Genomic DNA, 19,725 nt, shown 5'->3' with positions numbered 1-19,725 from the left:
ATTGCCTAATCATAGAAAATATTTTCAAAGACCAATCTGACATTTTTTTTTATTAATCCCTGCACTTGACATTCTAGAATGTTATCTTGAAAGTAAATTAAAATGATGCAATAAAAGCTTACAACATCTGGTATTCGGAGGCACTAACAGACAGTTTTTTTATTAATCACTGCACTTCACATTCAAGCATGTCAGTTGGAGAGTAAATTAAAGTGATGCAATAAAAACTTACAGCATCTGCTATTCCCAGGTGCTAACAGATAGTTTGATTTAATTATTCACTGCACTTCAAATTTGAGCTTGATAGCTTGAACATAAATTTAAGGGATGCAATAAAATCTTACAGCACCTGCTATTCCCTGGTACTAATAGATTTCTATTTAAGCTGTACACTTCACTTACAAGCATGTCAGTTGCATATTAAATTAAAGTGATGCAAGAAAAACTTACAGCATCTGCTATTCCCAGGTGCTAACAGATAGATTTTTTTAATTAATCACTGCACTTCACGTCCTAGCATGTCATCTTGAAAGTAAATTAAAGTGATGCAAGAGAAGCTTACAGCATCTCATAGTCCAAGGTGCTAAAAGATAGTTTTTTGATGAATCACTGCACTTCACATTCAGGCATGTGAGTTGGAGAGTAAATGAAAGTGATGCAAAAAAAACTTACAGCAACTGCTATTCCCAGGTGCTAACAGATAGTTTTTTTTATTAATCACTGCACTTCACATTTGAGAATGTCAGCTTGAAAGTAAATTAAAGTGATGCAAGAAAAGCTTACAGCACATGGTATTCCTAGGTAGGGTCCCACCTCAGTACTATCCAGGCACAAGCTTGCTTAGCTTCCAAGTTCAGATGAGATTGGAGGCGTGCTGAAGCTGGTATGGACGTAAACCTTAAACACTTACTCAAATTGCATAATCATAGAAAATATGATCAAAGACCAATCTGACATTTTTTTTTATTAATCCCTGCACTTGACATTCTAGAATGTTATCTTGAAAGTAAATTAAAATGATGCAATAAAAGCTTACAACATCTGGTATTCGGAGGCACTAACAGACAGTTTTTTTATTAATCACTGCACTTCACATTCAAGCATGTCAGTTGCATATTAAATTAAAGTGATGCAAGAAAAACTTACAGCATCTGCTATTCCCAGGTGCTAACAGATAGTTTGATTTAATTATTCACTGCACTTCAAATTTGAGCTTGATAGCTTGAACATAAATTTAAGGGATGCAATAAAATCTTACAGCACCTGCTATTCCCTGGTACTAATAGATTTCTATTTAATCTGTACACTTCACTTACAAGCATGTCAGTTGCATATTAAATTAAAGTGATGCAAGAAAAACTTACAGCATCTGCTATTCCCAGGTGCTAACAGATAGGTTTTTTTAATTAATCACTGCACTTCACATCCTAGCATGTCATCTTGAAAGTAAATTAAAGTGATGCAAGAGAAGCTTACAGCATCTCATAGTCCAAGGTGCTAAAAGATAGTTTTTTGATGAATCACTGCACTTCACATTCAGGCATGTGAGTTGGAGAGTAAATGAAAGTGATGCAAAAAAAACTTACAGCACCTGCTATTCCCAGGTGCTAACAGATAGTTTTTTTTATTAATCACTGCACTTCACATTTGAGCATGTCAGCTTGAAAGTAAATTAAAGTGATGCAAGAAAAGCTTACAGCACATGGTATTCCTAGGTAGGGTCCCACCTCAGTACTATCCAGGCACAAGCTTGCTTAGCTTCCAAGTTCAGATGAGATTGGAGGCGTGCTGAAGCTGGTATGGACGTAAACCTTAAACACTTACTCAAATTGCATAATCATAGAAAATATGATCAAAGACCAATCTGACATTTTTTTTTATTAATCCCTGCACTTGACATTCTAGAATGTTATCTTGAAAGTAAATTAAAATGATGCAAAAAAAGCTTACAACATCTGGTATTCGGAGGCACTAACAGACAGTTTTTTTATTAATCACTGCACTTCACATTCAAGCATGTCAGTTGGAGAGTAAATTAAAGTGATGCAATAAAAACTTACAGTATCTGCTATTCCCAGGTGCTAACAGATAGTTTGATTTAATTATTCACTGCACTTCAAATTTGAGCTTGATAGCTTGAACATAAATTTAAGGGATGCAATAAAATCTTACAGCACCTGCTATTCCCTGGTACTAATAGATTTCTATTTAATCTGTACACTTCACTTACAAGCATGTCAGTTGCATATTAAATTAAAGTGATGCAAGAAAAATTTACAGCTTCTGCTATTCCCAGGTGCTAACAGATAGGTTTTTTTAATTAATCACTGCACTTCACATCCTAGCATGTCATCTTGAAAGTAAATTAATGTGATGCAAGAGAAGCTTACAGCAGTTCATAGTCCAAGGTGCTAAAAGATAGTTTTTTGATGAATCACTGCACTTCACATTCAGGCATGTGAGTTGGAGAGTAAATGAAAGTGATGCAAAAAAAAGTTACAGCATCTGCTATTCCCAGGTGCTAACAGATAGGTTTTTTATTAATCACTGCACTTCACATTTGAGCATGTCAGCTTGAAAGTAAATTAAAGTGATGCAAGAAAAGCTTACAGCACATGGTATTCCTAGGTAGGGTCCCACCTCAGTACTATCCAGGCACAAACTTGCTTAGCTTCCAAGTTCAGATGAGATTGGAGGCGTGCTGAAGCTGGTATGGCCGTAAACCTTAAACACTTACTCAAATTGCCTAATCATAGAAAATATGATCAAAGACCAATCTGACATTTTTTTTTATTAATCCCTGCACTTGACATTCTAGAATGTTATCTTGAAAGTAAATTAAAATGATGCAATAAAAGCTTACAACATCTGGTATTCGGAGGCACTAACAGACAGTTTTTTTATTAATCACTGCACTTCACATTCAAGCATGTCAGTTGGAGAGTAAATTAAAGTGATGCAATAAAAACTTACAGCATCTGCTATTCCCAGGTGCTAACAGATAGTTTGATTTAATTATTCACTGCACTTCAAATTTGAGCTTGATAGCTTGAACATAAATTTAAGGGATGCAATAAAATCTTACAGCACCTGCTATTCCCTGGTACTAATAGATTTCTATTTAATCTGTACACTTCACTTACAAGCATGTCAGTTGCATATTAAATTAAAGTGATGCAAGAAAAACTTACAGCATCTGCTATTCCCAGGTGCTAACAGATAGGTTTTTTTAATTAATCACTGCACTTCACATCCTAGCATGTCATCTTGAAAGTAAATTAAAGTGATGCAAGAGAAGCTTACAGCATCTCATAGTCCAAGGTGCTAAAAGATAGTTTTTTGATGAATCACTGCACTTCACATTCAGGCATGTGAGTTGGAGAGTAAATGAAAGTGATGCAAAAAAAACTTACAGCACCTGCTATTCCCAGGTGCTAACAGATAGTTTTTTTTATTAATCACTGCACTTCACATTTGAGCATGTCAGCTTGAAAGTAAATTAAAGTGATGCAAGAAAAGCTTACAGCACATGGTATTCCTAGGTAGGGTCCCACCTCAGTACTATCCAGGCACAAGCTTGCTTAGCTTCCAAGTTCAGATGAGATTGGAGGCGTGCTGAAGCTGGTATGGACGTAAACCTTAAACACTTACTCAAATTGCATAATCATAGAAAATATGATCAAAGACCAATCTGACATTTTTTTTTATTAATCCCTGCACTTGACATTCTAGAATGTTATCTTGAAAGTAAATTAAAATGATGCAAAAAAAGCTTACAACATCTGGTATTCGGAGGCACTAACAGACAGTTTTTTTATTAATCACTGCACTTCACATTCAAGCATGTCAGTTGGAGAGTAAATTAAAGTGATGCAATAAAAACTTACAGCATCTGCTATTCCCAGGTGCTAACAGATAGTTTGATTTAATTATTCACTGCACTTCAAATTTGAGCTTGATAGCTTGAACATAAATTTAAGGGATGCAATAAAATCTTACAGCACCTGCTATTCCCTGGTACTAATAGATTTCTATTTAATCTGTACACTTCACTTACAAGCATGTCAGTTGCATATTAAATTAAAGTGATGCAAGAAAAATTTACAGCTTCTGCTATTCCCAGGTGCTAACAGATAGGTTTTTTTAATTAATCACTGCACTTCACATCCTAGCATGTCATCTTGAAAGTAAATTAAAGTGATGCAAGAGAAGCTTACAGCAGCTCGTAGTCCAAGGTGCTAAAAGATAGTTTTTTGATGAATCACTGCACTTCACATTCAGGCATGTGAGTTGGAGAGTACATGAAAGTGATGCAAAAAAAACTTACAGCATCTGCTATTCCCAGGTGCTAACAGATAGGTTTTTTATTAATCACTGCACTTCACATTTGAGCATGTCAGCTTGAAAGTAAATTAAAGTGATGCAAGAAAAGCTTACAGCACATGGTATTCCTAGGTAGGGTCCCACCTCAGTACTATCCAGGCACAAACTTGCTTAGCTTCCAAGTTCAGATGAGATTGGAGGCGTGCTGAAGCTGGCATGGACGTAAACCTTAAACACTTACTCAAATTGCATAATCATAGAAAATATGATCAAAGACCAATCTGACATTTTTTTTATTAATCCCTGCACTTGACATTCTAGAATGTTATCTTGAAAGTAAATTAAAATGATGCAATAAAAGCTTACAACATCTGGTATTCGGAGGCACTAACAGACAGTTTTTTTATTAATCACTGCACTTCACATTCAAGCATGTCAGTTGGAGAGTAAATTAAAGTGATGCAATAAAAACTTACAGCATCTGCTATTCCCAGGTGCTAACAGATAGTTTGATTTAATTATTCACTGCACTTCAAATTTGAGCTTGATAGCTTGAACATAAATTTAAGGGATGCAATAAAATCTTACAGCACCTGCTATTCCCTGGTACTAATAGATTTCTATTTAATCTGTACACTTCACTTACAAGCATGTCAGTTGCATATTAAATTAAAGTGATGCAAGAAAAACTTACAGCATCTGCTATTCCCAGGTGCTAACAGATAGTTTTTTTTAATTAATCACTGCACTTCACATCCTAGCATGTCATCTTGAAAGTAAATTAATGTGATGCAAGAGAAGCTTACAGCAGTTCGTAGTCCAAGGTGCTAAAAGATAGTTTTTTGATGAATCACTGCACTTCACATTCAGGCATGTGAGTTGGAGAGTAAATGAAAGTGATGCAAAAAAAACTTACAGCATCTGCTATTCCCAGGTGCTAACAGATAGGTTTTTTATTAATCACTGCACTTCACATTTGAGCATGTCAGCTTGAAAGTAAATTAAAGTGATGCAAGAAAAGCTTACAGCACATGGTATTCCTAGGTAGGGTCCCACCTCAGTACTATCCAGGCACAAACTTGCTTAGCTTCCAAGTTCAGATGAGATTGGAGGCGTGCTGAAGCTGGTATGGCCGTATACCTTAAACACTTACTCAAATTGCCTAATCATAGAAAATATGATCAAAGACCAATCTGACATTTTTTTTTATTAATCCCTGCACTTGACATTCTAGAATGTTATCTTGAAAGTAAATTAAAATGATGCAATAAAAGCTTACAACATCTGGTATTCGGAGGCACTAACAGACAGTTTTTTTATTAATCACTGCACTTCACATTCAAGCATGTCAGTTGGAGAGTAAATTAAAGTGATGCAATAAAAACTTACAGCATCTGCTATTCCCAGGTGCTAACAGATAGTTTGATTTAATTATTCACTGCACTTCAAATTTGAGCTTGATAGCTTGAACATAAATTTAAGGGATGCAATAAAATCTTACAGCACCTGCTATTCCCTGGTACTAATAGATTTCTATTTAAGCTGTACACTTCACTTACAAGCATGTCAGTTGCATATTAAATTAAAGTGATGCAAGAAAAACTTACAGCATCTGCTATTCCCAGGTGCTAACAGATAGATTTTTTTAATTAATCACTGCACTTCACGTCCTAGCATGTCATCTTGAAAGTAAATTAAAGTGATGCAAGAGAAGCTTACAGCATCTCATAGTCCAAGGTGCTAAAAGATAGTTTTTTGATGAATCACTGCACTTCACATTCAGGCATGTGAGTTGGAGAGTAAATGAAAGTGATGCAAAAAAAACTTACAGCAACTGCTATTCCCAGGTGCTAACAGATAGTTTTTTTTATTAATCACTGCACTTCACATTTGAGAATGTCAGCTTGAAAGTAAATTAAAGTGATGCAAGAAAAGCTTACAGCACATGGTATTCCTAGGTAGGGTCCCACCTCAGTACTATCCAGGCACAAGCTTGCTTAGCTTCCAAGTTCAGATGAGATTGGAGGCGTGCTGAAGCTGGTATGGACGTAAACCTTAAACACTTACTCAAATTGCATAATCATAGAAAATATGATCAAAGACCAATCTGACATTTTTTTTTATTAATCCCTGCACTTGACATTCTAGAATGTTATCTTGAAAGTAAATTAAAATGATGCAATAAAAGCTTACAACATCTGGTATTCGGAGGCACTAACAGACAGTTTTTTTATTAATCACTGCACTTCACATTCAAGCATGTCAGTTGCATATTAAATTAAAGTGATGCAAGAAAAACTTACAGCATCTGCTATTCCCAGGTGCTAACAGATAGTTTGATTTAATTATTCACTGCACTTCAAATTTGAGCTTGATAGCTTGAACATAAATTTAAGGGATGCAATAAAATCTTACAGCACCTGCTATTCCCTGGTACTAATAGATTTCTATTTAATCTGTACACTTCACTTACAAGCATGTCAGTTGCATATTAAATTAAAGTGATGCAAGAAAAACTTACAGCATCTGCTATTCCCAGGTGCTAACAGATAGTTTTTTTTAATTAATCACTGCACTTCACATCCTAGCATGTCATCTTGAAAGTAAATTAATGTGATGCAAGAGAAGCTTACAGCAGTTCGTAGTCCAAGGTGCTAAAAGATAGTTTTTTGATGAATCACTGCACTTCACATTCAGGCATGTGAGTTGGAGAGTAAATGAAAGTGATGCAAAAAAAACTTACAGCATCTGCTATTCCCAGGTGCTAACAGATAGGTTTTTTATTAATCACTGCACTTCACATTTGAGCATGTCAGCTTGAAAGTAAATTAAAGTGATGCAAGAAAAGCTTACAGCACATGGTATTCCTAGGTAGGGTCCCACCTCAGTACTATCCAGGCACAAACTTGCTTAGCTTCCAAGTTCAGATGAGATTGGAGGCGTGCTGAAGCTGGTATGGCCGTAAACCTTAAACACTTACTCAAATTGCCTAATCATAGAAAATATGATCAAAGACCAATCTGACATTTTTTTTTATTAATCCCTGCACTTGACATTCTAGAATGTTATCTTGAAAGTAAATTAAAATGATGCAAAAAAAGCTTACAACATCTGGTATTCGGAGGCACTAACAGACAGTTTTTTTATTAATCACTGCACTTCACATTCAAGCATGTCAGTTGGAGAGTAAATTAAAGTGATGCAATAAAAACTTACAGCATCTGCTATTCCCAGGTGCTAACAGATAGTTTGATTTAATTATTCACTGCACTTCAAATTTGAGCTTGATAGCTTGAACATAAATTTAAGGGATGCAATAAAATCTTACAGCACCTGCTATTCCCTGGTACTAATAGATTTCTATTTAATCTGTACACTTCACTTACAAGCATGTCAGTTGCATATTAAATTAAAGTGATGCAAGAAAAATTTACAGCTTCTGCTATTCCCAGGTGCTAACAGATAGGTTTTTTTAATTAATCACTGCACTTCACATCCTAGCATGTCATCTTGAAAGTAAATTAAAGTGATGCAAGAGAAGCTTACAGCAGCTCGTAGTCCAAGGTGCTAAAAGATAGTTTTTTGATGAATCACTGCAGTTCACATTCAGGCATGTGAGTTGGAGAGTACATGAAAGTGATGCAAAAAAAACTTACAGCATCTGCTATTCCCAGGTGCTAACAGATAGGTTTTTTATTAATCACTGCACTTCACATTTGAGCATGTCAGCTTGAAAGTAAATTAAAGTGATGCAAGAAAAGCTTACAGCACATGGTATTCCTAGGTAGGGTCCCACCTCAGTACTATCCAGGCACAAACTTGCTTAGCTTCCAAGTTCAGATGAGATTGGAGGCGTGCTGAAGCTGGCATGGACGTAAACCTTAAACACTTACTCAAATTGCATAATCATAGAAAATATGATCAAAGACCAATCTGACATTTTTTTTATTAATCCCTGCACTTGACATTCTAGAATGTTATCTTGAAAGTAAATTAAAATGATGCAATAAAAGCTTACAACATCTGGTATTCGGAGGCACTAACAGACAGTTTTTTTATTAATCACTGCACTTCACATTCAAGCATGTCAGTTGGAGAGTAAATTAAAGTGATGCAATAAAAACTTACAGCATCTGCTATTCCCAGGTGCTAACAGATAGTTTGATTTAATTATTCACTGCACTTCAAATTTGAGCTTGATAGCTTGAACATAAATTTAAGGGATGCAATAAAATCTTACAGCACCTGCTATTCCCTGGTACTAATAGATTTCTATTTAATCTGTACACTTCACTTACAAGCATGTCAGTTGCATATTAAATTAAAGTGATGCAAGAAAAACTTACAGCATCTGCTATTCCCAGGTGCTAACAGATAGTTTTTTTTATTTAATCACTGCACTTCACATCCTAGCATGTCATCTTGAAAGTAAATTAATGTGATGCAAGAGAAGCTTACAGCAGTTCGTAGTCCAAGGTGCTAAAAGATAGTTTTTTGATGAATCACTGCACTTCACATTCAGGCATGTGAGTTGGAGAGTAAATGAAAGTGATGCAAAAAAAACTTACAGCATCTGCTATTCCCAGGTGCTAACAGATAGGTTTTTTATTAATCACTGCACTTCACATTTGAGCATGTCAGCTTGAAAGTAAATTAAATTGATGCAAGAAAAGCTTACAGCACATGGTATTCCTAGGTAGGGTCCCACCTCAGTACTATCCAGGCACAAACTTGCTTAGCTTCCAAGTTCAGATGAGATTGGAGGCGTGCTGAAGCTGGTATGGCCGTATACCTTAAACACTTACTCAAATTGCCTAATCATAGAAAATATGATCAAAGACCAATCTGACATTTTTTTTTATTAATCCCTGCACTTGACATTCTAGAATGTTATCTTGAAAGTAAATTAAAATGATGCAATAAAAGCTTACAACATCTGGTATTCGGAGGCACTAACAGACAGTTTTTTTATTAATCACTGCACTTCACATTCAAGCATGTCAGTTGGAGAGTAAATTAAAGTGATGCAATAAAAACTTACAGCATCTGCTATTCCCAGGTGCTAACAGATAGTTTGATTTAATTATTCACTGCACTTCAAATTTGAGCTTGATAGCTTGAACATAAATTTAAGGGATGCAATAAAATCTTACAGCACCTGCTATTCCCTGGTACTAATAGATTTCTATTTAAGCTGTACACTTCACTTACAAGCATGTCAGTTGCATATTAAATTAAAGTGATGCAAGAAAAACTTACAGCATCTGCTATTCCCAGGTGCTAACAGATAGATTTTTTTAATTAATCACTGCACTTCACGTCCTAGCATGTCATCTTGAAAGTAAATTAAAGTGATGCAAGAGAAGCTTACAGCATCTCATAGTCCAAGGTGCTAAAAGATAGTTTTTTGATGAATCACTGCACTTCACATTCAGGCATGTGAGTTGGAGAGTAAATGAAAGTGATGCAAAAAAAACTTACAGCAACTGCTATTCCCAGGTGCTAACAGATAGTTTTTTTTATTAATCACTGCACTTCACATTTGAGAATGTCAGCTTGAAAGTAAATTAAAGTGATGCAAGAAAAGCTTACAGCACATGGTATTCCTAGGTAGGGTCCCACCTCAGTACTATCCAGGCACAAGCTTGCTTAGCTTCCAAGTTCAGATGAGATTGGAGGCGTGCTGAAGCTGGTATGGACGTAAACCTTAAACACTTACTCAAATTGCATAATCATAGAAAATATGATCAAAGACCAATCTGACATTTTTTTTTATTAATCCCTGCACTTGACATTCTAGAATGTTATCTTGAAAGTAAATTAAAATGATGCAATAAAAGCTTACAACATCTGGTATTCGGAGGCACTAACAGACAGTTTTTTTATTAATCACTGCACTTCACATTCAAGCATGTCAGTTGCATATTAAATTAAAGTGATGCAAGAAAAACTTACAGCATCTGCTATTCCCAGGTGCTAACAGATAGTTTGATTTAATTATTCACTGCACTTCAAATTTGAGCTTGATAGCTTGAACATAAATTTAAGGGATGCAATAAAATCTTACAGCACCTGCTATTCCCTGGTACTAATAGATTTCTATTTAATCTGTACACTTCACTTACAAGCATGTCAGTTGCATATTAAATTAAAGTGATGCAAGAAAAACTTACAGCATCTGCTATTCCCAGGTGCTAACAGATAGTTTTTTTTAATTAATCACTGCACTTCACATCCTAGCATGTCATCTTGAAAGTAAATTAATGTGATGCAAGAGAAGCTTACAGCAGTTCGTAGTCCAAGGTGCTAAAAGATAGTTTTTTGATGAATCACTGCACTTCACATTCAGGCATGTGAGTTGGAGAGTAAATGAAAGTGATGCAAAAAAAACTTACAGCATCTGCTATTCCCAGGTGCTAACAGATAGGTTTTTTATTAATCACTGCACTTCACATTTGAGCATGTCAGCTTGAAAGTAAATTAAAGTGATGCAAGAAAAGCTTACAGCACATGGTATTCCTAGGTAGGGTCCCACCTCAGTACTATCCAGGCACAAACTTGCTTAGCTTCCAAGTTCAGATGAGATTGGAGGCGTGCTGAAGCTGGTATGGCCGTAAACCTTAAACACTTACTCAAATTGCCTAATCATAGAAAATATGATCAAAGACCAATCTGACATTTTTTTTTATTAATCCCTGCACTTGACATTCTAGAATGTTATCTTGAAAGTAAATTAAAATGATGCAATAAAAGCTTACAACATCTGGTATTCGGAGGCACTAACAGACAGTTTTTTTATTAATCACTGCACTTCACATTCAAGCATGTCAGTTGGAGAGTAAACTAAAGTGATGCAATAAAAACTTACAGCATCTGCTATTCCCAGGTGCTAACAGATAGTTTGATTTAATTATTCACTGCACTTCAAATTTGAGCTTGATAGCTTGAACATAAATTTAAGGGATGCAATAAAATCTTACAGCACCTGCTATTCCCTGGTACTAATAGATTTCTATTTAATCTGTACACTTCACTTACAAGCATGTCAGTTGCATATTAAATTAAAGTGATGCAAGAAAAACTTACAGCATCTGCTATTCCCAGGTGCTAACAGATAGATTTTTTTAATTAATCACTGCACTTCACGTCCTAGCATGTCATCTTGAAAGTAAATTAAAGTGATGCAAGAGAAGCTTACAGCATCTCATAGTCCAAGGTGCTAAAAGATAGTTTTTTGATGAATCACTGCACTTCACATTCAGGCATGTGAGTTGGAGAGTAAATGAAAGTGATGCAAAAAAAACTTACAGCAACTGCTATTCCCAGGTGCTAACAGATAGTTTTTTTTATTAATCACTGCACTTCACATTTGAGAATGTCAGCTTGAAAGTAAATTAAAGTGATGCAAGAAAAGCTTACAGCACATGGTATTCCTAGGTAGGGTCCCACCTCAGTACTATGCAGGCACAAGCTTGCTTAGCTTCCAAGTTCAGATGAGATTGGAGGCGTGCTGAAGCTGGTATGGACGTAAACCTTAAACACTTACTCAAATTGCATAATCATAGAAAATATGATCAAAGACCAATCTGACATTTTTTTTTATTAATCCCTGCACTTGACATTCTAGAATGTTATCTTGAAAGTAAATTAAAATGATGCAATAAAAGCTTACAACATCTGGTATTCGGAGGCACTAACAGACAGTTTTTTTATTAATCACTGCACTTCACATTCAAGCATGTCAGTTGGAGAGTAAATTAAAGTGATGCAATAAAAACTTACAGCATCTGCTATTCCCAGGTGCTAACAGATAGTTTGATTTAATTATTCACTGCACTTCAAATTTGAGCTTGATAGCTTGAACATAAATTTAAGGGATGCAATAAAATCTTACAGCACCTGCTATTCCCTGGTACTAATAGATTTCTATTTAATCTGTACACTTCACTTACAAGCATGTCAGTTGCATATTAAATTAAAGTGATGCAAGAAAAACTTACAGCATCTGCTATTCCCAGGTGCTAACAGATAGTTTTTTTTAATTAATCACTGCACTTCACATCCTAGCATGTCATCTTGAAAGTAAATTAATGTGATGCAAGAGAAGCTTACAGCAGTTCGTAGTCCAAGGTGCTAAAAGATAGTTTTTTGATGAATCACTGCACTTCACATTCAGGCATGTGAGTTGGAGAGTAAATGAAAGTGATGCAAAAAAAACTTACAGCATCTGCTATTCCCAGGTGCTAACAGATAGGTTTTTTATTAATCACTGCACTTCACATTTGAGCATGTCAGCTTGAAAGTAAATTAAAGTGATGCAAGAAAAGCTTACAGCACATGGTATTCCTAGGTAGGGTCCCACCTCAGTACTATCCAGGCACAAACTTGCTTAGCTTCCAAGTTCAGATGAGATTGGAGGCGTGCTGAAGCTGGTATGGCCGTAAACCTTACACACTTACTCAAATTGCATAATCATAGAAAATATGATCAAAGACCAATCTGACATTTTTTTTATTAATCCCTGCACTTGACATTCTAGAATGTTATCTTGAAAGTAAATTAAAATGATGCAAAAAAAGCTTACAACATCTGGTATTCGGAGGCACTAACAGACAGTTTTTTTATTAATCACTGCACTTCACATTCAAGCATGTCAGTTGGAGAGTAAATTAAAGTGATGCAATAAAAACTTACAGCATCTGCTATTCCCAGGTGCTAACAGATAGTTTGATTTAATTATTCACTGCACTTCAAATTTGAGCTTGATAGCTTGAACATAAATTTAAGGGATGCAATAAAATCTTACAGCACCTGCTATTCCCTGGTACTAATAGATTTCTATTTAATCTGTACACTTCACTTACAAGCATGTCAGTTGCATATTAAATTAAAGTGATGCAAGAAAAATTTACAGCATCTGCTATTCCCAGGTGCTAACAGATAGGTTTTTTTAATTAATCACTGCACTTCACATCCTAGCATGTCATCTTGAAAGTAAATTAAAGTGATGCAAGAGAAGCTTACAGCATCTCATAGTCCAAGGTGCTAAAAGATAGTTTTTTGATGAATCACTGCACTTCACATTCAGGCATGTGAGTTGGAGAGTAAATGAAAGTGATGCAAAAAAAACTTACAGCACCTGCTATTCCCAGGTGCTAACAGATAGTTTTTTTTATTAATCACTGCACTTCACATTTGAGAATGTCAGCTTGAAAGTAAATTAAAGTGATGCAAGAAAAGCTTACAGCACATGGTATTCCTAGGTAGGGTCCCACCTCAGTACTATCCAGGCACAAGCTTGCTTAGCTTCCAAGTTCAGATGAGATTGGAGGCGTGCTGAAGCTGGTATGGACGTAAACCTTAAACACTTACTCAAATTGCATAATCATAGAAAATATGATCAAAGACCAATCTGACATTTTTTTTTATTAATCCCTGCACTTGACATTCTAGAATGTTATCTTGAAAGTAAATTAAAATGATGCAATAAAAGCTTACAACATCTGGTATTCGGAGGCACTAACAGACAGTTTTTTTATTAATCACTGCACTTCACATTCAAGCATGTCAGTTGCATATTAAATTAAAGTGATGCAAGAAAAACTTACAGCATCTGCTATTCCCAGGTGCTAACAGATAGTTTGATTTAATTATTCACTGCACTTCAAATTTGAGCTTGATAGCTTGAACATAAATTTAAGGGATGCAATAAAATCTTACAGCACCTGCTATTCCCTGGTACTAATAGATTTCTATTTAATCTGTACACTTCACTTACAAGCATGTCAGTTGCATATTAAATTAAAGTGATGCAAGAAAAACTTACAGCATCTGCTATTCCCAGGTGCTAACAGATAGGTTTTTTTAATTAATCACTGCACTTCACATCCTAGCATGTCATCTTGAAAGTAAATTAAAGTGATGCAAGAGAAGCTTACAGCATCTCATAGTCCAAGGTGCTAAAAGATAGTTTTTTGATGAATCACTGCACTTCACATTCAGGCATGCGAGTTGGAGAGTAAATGAAAGTGATGCAAAAAAAACTTACAGCAACTGCTATTCCCAGGTGCTAACAGATAGTTTTTTTTATTAATCACTGCACTTCACATTTGAGAATGTCAGCTTGAAAGTAAATTAAAGTGATGCAAGAAAAGCTTACAGCACATGGTATTCCTAGGTAGGGTCCCACCTCAGTACTATCCAGGCACAAACTTGCTTAGCTTTCAAGTTCAGATGAGATTGGAGGCGTGCTGAAGCTGGCATGGACGTAAACCTTAAACACTTACTCAAATTGCATAATCATAGAAAATATGATCAAAGACCAATCTGACATTTTTTTTATTAATCCCTGCACTTGACATTCTAGAATGTTATCTTGAAAGTAAATTAAAATGATGCAATAAAAGCTTACAACATCTGGTATTCGGAGGCACTAACAGACAGTTTTTTTATTAATCACTGCACTTCACATTCAAGCATGTCAGTTGGAGAGTAAATTAAAGTGATGCAATAAAAACTTACAGCATCTGCTATTCCCAGGTGCTAACAGATAGTTTGATTTAATTATTCACTGCACTTCAAATTTGAGCTTGATAGCTTGAACATAAATTTAAGGGATGCAATAAAATCTTACAGCACCTGCTATTCCCTGGTACTAATAGATTTCTATTTAATCTGTACACTTCACTTACAAGCATGTCATTTGCATATTAAATTAAAGTGATGCAAGAAAAACTTACAGCATCTGCTATTCCCAGGTGCTAACAGATAGTTTTTTTTAATTAATCACTGCACTTCACATCCTAGCATGTCATCTTGAAAGTAAATTAATGTGATGCAAGAGAAGCTTACAGCAGTTCGTAGTCCAAGGTGCTAAAAGATAGTTTTTTGATGAATCACTGCACTTCACATTCAGGCATGTGAGTTGGAGAGTAAATGAAAGTGATGCAAAAAAAACTTACAGCATCTGCTATTCCCAGGTGCTAACAGATAGGTTTTTTATTAATCACTGCACTTCACATTTGAGCATGTCAGCTTGAAAGTAAATTAAAGTGATGCAAGAAAAGCTTACAGCACATGGTATTCCTAGGTAGGGTCCCACCTCAGTACTATCCAGGCACAAACTTGCTTAGCTTCCAAGTTCAGATGAGATTGGAGGCGTGCTGAAGCTGGTATGGACGTAAACCTTAAACACTTACTCAAATTGCATAATCATAGAAAATATGATCAAAGACCAATCTGACATTTTTTTTTATTAATCCCTGCACTTGACATTCCAGAATGTTATCTTGAAAGTAAATTAAAATGATGCAAAAAAAGCTTACAACATCTGGTATTCGGAGGCACTAACAGACAGTTTTTTTATTAATCACTGCACTTCACATTCAAGCATGTCAGTTGGAGAGTAAATTAAAGTGATGCAATAAAAACTTACAGCATCTGCTATTCCCAGGTGCTAACAGATAGTTTGATTTAATTATTCACTGCACTTCAAATTTGAGCTTGATAGCTTGAACATAAATTTAAGGGATGCAATAAAATCTTACAGCACCTGCTATTCCCTGGTACTAATAGATTTCTATTTAATCTGTACACTTCACTTACAAGCATGTCAGTTGCATATTAAATTAAAGTGATGCAAGAAAAACTTACAGCATCTGCTATTCCCAGGTGCTAACAGATAGGTTTTTTTAATTAATCACTGCACTTCACATCCTAGCATGTCATCTTGAAAGTAAATTAAAGTGATGCAAGAGAAGCTTACAGCATCTCATAGTCCAAGGTGCTAAAAGATAGTTTTTTGATGAATCACTGCACTTCACATTCAGGCATGCGAGTTGGAGAGTAAATGAAAGTGATGCAAAAAAAACTTACAGCAACTGCTATTCCCAGGTGCTAACAGATAGTTTTTTTTATTAATCACTGCACTTCACATTTGAGAATGTCAGCTTGAAAGTAAATTAAAGTGATGCAAGAAAAGCTTACAGCACATGGTATTCCTAGGTAGGGTCCCACCTCAGTACTATCCAGGCACAAACTTGCTTAGCTTCCAAGTTCAGATGAGATTGGAGGCGTGCTGAAGCTGGCATGGACGTAAACCTTAAACACTTACTCAAATTGCATAATCATAGAAAATATGATCAAAGACCAATCTGACATTTTTTTATTAATCCCTGCACTTGACATTCTAGAATGTTATCTTGAAAGTAAATTAAAATGATGCAATAAAAGCTTACAACATCTGGTATTCGGAGGCACTAACAGACAGTTTTTTTATTAATCACTGCACTTCACATTCAAGCATGTCAGTTGGAGAGTAAATTAAAGTGATGCAATAAAAACTTACAGCATCTGCTATTCCCAGGTGCTAACAGATAGTTTGATTTAATTATTCACTGCACTTCAAATTTGAGCTTGATAGCTTGAACATAAATTTAAGGGATGCAATAAAATCTTACAGCACCTGCTATTCCCTGGTACTAATAGATTTCTATTTAATCTGTACACTTCACTTACAAGCATGTCATTTGCATATTAAATTAAAGTGATGCAAGAAAAACTTACAGCATCTGCTATTCCCAGGTGCTAACAGATAGGTTTTTTTAATTAATCACTGCACTTCACATCCTAGCATGTCATCTTGAAAGTAAATTAATGTGATGCAAGAGAAGCTTACAGCAGTTCGTAGTCCAAGGTGCTAAAAGATAGTTTTTTGATGAATCACTGCACTTCACATTCAGGCATGTGAGTTGGAGAGTAAATGAAAGTGATGCAAAAAAAACTTACAGCATCTGCTATTCCCAGGTGCTAACAGATAGGTTTTTTATTAATCACTGCACTTCACATTTGAGCATGTCAGCTTGAAAGTAAATTAAAGTGATGCAAGAAAAGCTTACAGCACATGGTATTCCTAGGTAGGGTCCCACCTCAGTACTATCCAGGCACAAACTTGCTTAGCTTCCAAGTTCAGATGAGATTGGAGGCGTGCTGAAGCTGGCATGGACGTAAACCTTAAACACTTACTCAAATTGCATAATCATAGAAAATATGATCAAAGACCAATCTGACATTTTTTTATTAATCCCTGCACTTGACATTCTAGAATGTTATCTTGAAAGTAAATTAAAATGATGCAATAAAAGCTTACAACATCTGGTATTCGGAGGCACTAACAGACAGTTTTTTTATTAATCACTGCACTTCACATTCAAGCATGTCAGTTGGAGAGTAAATTAAAGTGATGCAATAAAAACTTACAGCATCTGCTATTCCCAGGTGCTAACAGATAGTTTGATTTAATTATTCACTGCACTTCAAATTTGAGCTTGATAGCTTGAACATAAATTTAAGGGATGCAATAAAATCTTACAGCACCTGCTATTCCCTGGTACTAATAGATTTCTATTTAATCTGTACACTTCACTTACAAGCATGTCAGTTGCATATTAAATTAAAGTGATGCAAGAAAAACTTACAGCATCTGCTATTCCCAGGTGCTAACAGATAGGTTTTTTTAATTAATCACTGCACTTCACATCCTAGCATGTCATCTTGAAAGTAAATTAAAGTGATGCAAGAGAAGCTTACAGCATCTCATAGTCCAAGGTGCTAAAAGATAGTTTTTTGATGAATCACTGCACTTCACATTCAGGCATGCGAGTTGGAGAGTAAATGAAAGTGATGCAAAAAAAACTTACAGCAACTGCTATTCCCAGGTGCTAACAGATAGTTTTTTTTATTAATCACTGCACTTCACATTTGAGAATGTCAGCTTGAAAGTAAATTAAAGTGATGCAAGAAAAGCTTACAGCACATGGTATTCCTAGGTAGGGTCCCACCTCAGTACTATCCAGGCACAAACTTGCTTAGCTTCCAAGTTCAGATGAGATTGGAGGCGTGCTGAAGCTGGCATGGACGTAAACCTTAAACACTTACTCAAATTGCATAATCATAGAAAATATGATCAAAGACCAATCTGACATTTTTTTTATTAATCCCTGCACTTGACATTCTAGAATGTTATCTTGAAAGTAAATTAAAATGATGCAATAAAAGCTTACAACATCTGGTATTCGGAGGCACTAACAGACAGTTTTTTTATTAATCACTGCACTTCACATTCAAGCATGTCAGTTGGAGAGTAAATTAAAGTGATGCAATAAAAACTTACAGCATCTGCTATTCCCAGGTGCTAACAGATAGTTTGATTTAATTATTCACTGCACTTCAAATTTGAGCTTGATAGCTTGAACATAAATTTAAGGGATGCAATAAAATCTTACAGCACCTGCTATTCCCTGGTACTAATAGATTTCTATTTAATCTGTACACTTCACTTACAAGCATGTCATTTGCATATTAAATTAAAGTGATGCAAGAAAAACTTACAGCATCTGCTATTCCCAGGTGCTAACAGATAGTTTTTTTTAATTAATCACTGCACTTCACATCCTAGCATGTCATCTTGAAAGTAAATTAATGTGATGCAAGAGAAGCTTACAGCAGTTCGTAGTCCAAGGTGCTAAAAGATAGTTTTTTGATGAATCACTGCACTTCACATTCAGGCATGTGAGTTGGAGAGTAAATGAAAGTGATGCAAAAAAAACTTACAGCATCTGCTATTCCCAGGTGCTAACAGATAGGTTTTTTATTAATCACTGCACTTCACATTTGAGCATGTCAGCTTGAAAGTAAATTAAAGTGATGCAAGAAAAGCTTACAGCACATGGTATTCCTAGGTAGGGTCCCACCTCAGTACTATCCAGGCACAAACTTGCTTAGCTTCCAAGTTCAGATGAGATTGGAGGCGTGCTGAAGCTGGCATGGACGTAAACCTTAAACACTTACTCAAATTGCATAATCATAGAAAATATGATCAAAGACCAATCTGACATTTTTTTTATTAATCCCTGCACTTGACATTCTAGAATGTTATCTTGAAAGTAAATTAAAATGATGCAATAAAAGCTTACAACATCTGGTATTCGGAGGCACTAACAGACAGTTTTTTTATTAATCACTGCACTTCACATTCAAGCATGTCAGTTGGAGAGTAAATTAAAGTGATGCAATAAAAACTTACAGCATCTGCTATTCCCAGGTGCTAACAGATAGTTTGATTTAATTATTCACTGCACTTCAAATTTGAGATTGATAGCTTGAACATAAATTTAAGGGATGCAATAAAATCTTACAGCACCTGCTATTCCCTGGTACTAATAGATTTCTATTTAATCTGTACACTTCACTTACAAGCATGTCATTTGCATATTAAATTAAAGTGATGCAAGAAAAACTTACAGCATCTGCTATTCCCAGGTGCTAACAGATAGGTTTTTTTAATTAATCACTGCACTTCACATCCTAGCATGTCATCTTGAAAGTAAATTAATGTGATGCAAG

At 35.5% G+C, this 19,725-nt stretch overlaps 14 pseudogenes; all 14 read right to left on the bottom strand.

Moving 5' to 3' along the window:
- Positions 1-776: 776 nt before the first annotated feature.
- On the bottom strand, positions 777-897 carry LOC145645552 (5S ribosomal RNA; annotated as a pseudogene).
- A 793-nt stretch (positions 898-1,690) lies between these two features.
- LOC145645550 (5S ribosomal RNA) lies at positions 1,691-1,811 on the bottom strand (annotated as a pseudogene).
- A 792-nt stretch (positions 1,812-2,603) lies between these two features.
- On the bottom strand, positions 2,604-2,724 carry LOC145645225 (5S ribosomal RNA; annotated as a pseudogene).
- A 793-nt stretch (positions 2,725-3,517) lies between these two features.
- On the bottom strand, positions 3,518-3,638 carry LOC145645549 (5S ribosomal RNA; annotated as a pseudogene).
- Positions 3,639-5,342: 1,704 nt separating this feature from the next.
- On the bottom strand, positions 5,343-5,463 carry LOC145645933 (5S ribosomal RNA; annotated as a pseudogene).
- Positions 5,464-6,256: 793 nt separating this feature from the next.
- On the bottom strand, positions 6,257-6,377 carry LOC145645548 (5S ribosomal RNA; annotated as a pseudogene).
- A 792-nt stretch (positions 6,378-7,169) lies between these two features.
- Positions 7,170-7,290, bottom strand: LOC145645224 (5S ribosomal RNA; annotated as a pseudogene).
- Positions 7,291-8,994: 1,704 nt separating this feature from the next.
- Positions 8,995-9,115, bottom strand: LOC145645932 (5S ribosomal RNA; annotated as a pseudogene).
- A 793-nt stretch (positions 9,116-9,908) lies between these two features.
- LOC145645547 (5S ribosomal RNA) lies at positions 9,909-10,029 on the bottom strand (annotated as a pseudogene).
- Positions 10,030-10,821: 792 nt separating this feature from the next.
- LOC145645223 (5S ribosomal RNA) lies at positions 10,822-10,942 on the bottom strand (annotated as a pseudogene).
- Positions 10,943-11,735: 793 nt separating this feature from the next.
- On the bottom strand, positions 11,736-11,856 carry LOC145646239 (5S ribosomal RNA; annotated as a pseudogene).
- A 792-nt stretch (positions 11,857-12,648) lies between these two features.
- On the bottom strand, positions 12,649-12,769 carry LOC145645222 (5S ribosomal RNA; annotated as a pseudogene).
- Positions 12,770-13,561: 792 nt separating this feature from the next.
- LOC145645546 (5S ribosomal RNA) lies at positions 13,562-13,682 on the bottom strand (annotated as a pseudogene).
- Positions 13,683-15,387: 1,705 nt separating this feature from the next.
- Positions 15,388-15,508, bottom strand: LOC145646077 (5S ribosomal RNA; annotated as a pseudogene).
- Positions 15,509-19,725: the final 4,217 nt, after the last annotated feature.

The sequence above is a fragment of the Electrophorus electricus genome, chromosome 13 (assembly GCF_041902795.1).
Source record: "Electrophorus electricus isolate QZ-2024a chromosome 13, ASM4190279v1, whole genome shotgun sequence".
Taxonomy (NCBI): domain Eukaryota; kingdom Metazoa; phylum Chordata; class Actinopteri; order Gymnotiformes; family Gymnotidae; genus Electrophorus; species Electrophorus electricus.
Note: the sequence above shows the minus strand (reverse complement) of the source record. Positions and strands in the feature narration are given on the sequence as shown.